Below are 2,035 nucleotides of genomic sequence, written 5' to 3' on the forward strand. Positions count from 1 at the left end.
GATTTTTTCAGGGTTTTCGTGAAACCTATGCAAAATAGTTTCCTCACTCATCATGATTTTGGCTCTTTCTTCTGTATGAGAATGATGCAGTGTGCAAAAATGTGGTCATCTACATTCTGGGTATGCACCATCTGTGGTACGGTCATTAAAACTATACCGTTACTAAATGGCAAGAATACTGTTCCTGAAGAGAAAGTCGGAAGGTAAAAGAAAACCAAACAATTAATTGGATTTGAAGCAGCAGTAAATGCGTGTTATTTTGGTGTGTGAAGGGGGAAACCATCTTGATGCCTTTGTAAAGCTTTGTATCCTCGTAAAGCTTCTTAGAATAGAGAATAAATTATTTGCTGCCAGTATTTTAACATGAGGTTCCCACAAAAATTATTATCTTAACAAAGGGTTTACCTGCTAGTGAAGGAGAGCTGGCTCCAAAACACTTCTTCATTGAAATGGCCCAGAAAGGGAGGAGGCATTAAAGTTTGTGCAGAGTGAATTTGCTGGAGATACTCCCATTTTGCTCCTATGTATAGTGGGGGGCCCACCTGACTGAAGAGAACAGGCTGTGAGTTTTGTGACAGACTCCCACCACTATTACCTTTTTATAATTACATACTGATGTGATTTACCTTATTCACAAAGGAAAAGGAAAAAATCTTTAGAACTATTATTTTGTTCCCAGAACTAAATTTTCTTGGGAAGAAAGGCTTTAGGTATGGAATCATTTGGTGGCGGAAAAATCTCCCATTTTTCTTGTGATCTTATGGCAAATTTTAAACCAGAATTATATCCCACTATCAACTTGAAAACATGAGACTTGAATTCAGTTGTCTTGATTTAAAAGAAAATAATTTCCTTTGAGTCTACCTGAGACACTTTTATAACTGAAGTTTGGAGGTGCAGAACATGAAGCCGCATTCATTTTTGTGTAATGGCTTCTGCCTAGCGTTTAGTAACACTAGGTGGGAAGTTAACATTTCATATAGAATACTAGAGAGGTCTGTGAGAAGGCCTTTATTTCCTTTCCCTTTTGATTTTTTTTTCTTTTGAAAATCATTTTTGTTTCTTTGCCTAAGGTGGTCACATAAAAAAGTCATTCTGCTCTTCCAATGTCTCTCCCCTGCAGTAGTTCACATGTTTTCTCAGCACAGATTTTTTCCTTGTTTGAGCTTCCCTCTCTTAGCAGATGTGTGGAATATAAGCAACTTTGTCTTTCACCTAATACAGGGAAAGCCTACTATCCACAGACAGTGTGTTCCTCAAGAGTGGGATGGCTAGTGTTATGACAGCACACCAGTTTTACTGTCATAATTAATGTAATAGAGGGGAAATGCCTGCAGAGACTTAAAAATACACAATTTAAATATGTACAGACAATATACATGGTGTGGAGGATGGAGAGGCAGGAGCTGGCTCACTGTTCAGGAGACACTGACTTTTCAAAACAGATAACCATCCAGAAGATCTCAGCCACTTCATTCATGAGACTGAACGCCTGATATAAATCTCTTGCCAGGTATGTTCTTGCTTCCTCTTTCTTTCTATTAGTGGCATTTTCATCTTCCTCAGATATGAGGTGAGCCTATACTGTTTCTCTGGAGTTCATCACAGACACAAATTTTACAGACACAAAAGTCACCTCAGTTTTGTATGGTACTCATTTTCTGTACTCATGCCAGCAGCATTTGGTTCAGCATAGCTCTAGGAGACCATTGTCATGAAGACAATGTTACTATAAAAGCTCTGGCTCTCAAAAAAACTTGCTAGTATGGAAAGAGGAAGGAACCTTTCCTAAACAGACTGCAGACTTTCCAGATCTCCATCTTACGGGGGAGCATGTGCCTTCTCACATGGGGATGTTTTCCGCTCAAATCGCTTCCATGACAACTGCAGAATCCTTGAGGGTTTAGCAAAACTGGACAGTCCCCATGTAGTTGTCACACCTACAAATACCTCTGTAACATCTATGTTGTTTTCAAGTGCTCTATGTACAGCTATATGATAACGATTACTTAGTGTAGCATGGACTCGATTAAGC

Source organism: Pygoscelis adeliae, unplaced genomic scaffold, assembly GCF_000699105.1.
Source record: "Pygoscelis adeliae isolate BGI_AS28 unplaced genomic scaffold, ASM69910v1 Scaffold218, whole genome shotgun sequence".
NCBI lineage: Eukaryota > Metazoa > Chordata > Aves > Sphenisciformes > Spheniscidae > Pygoscelis > Pygoscelis adeliae.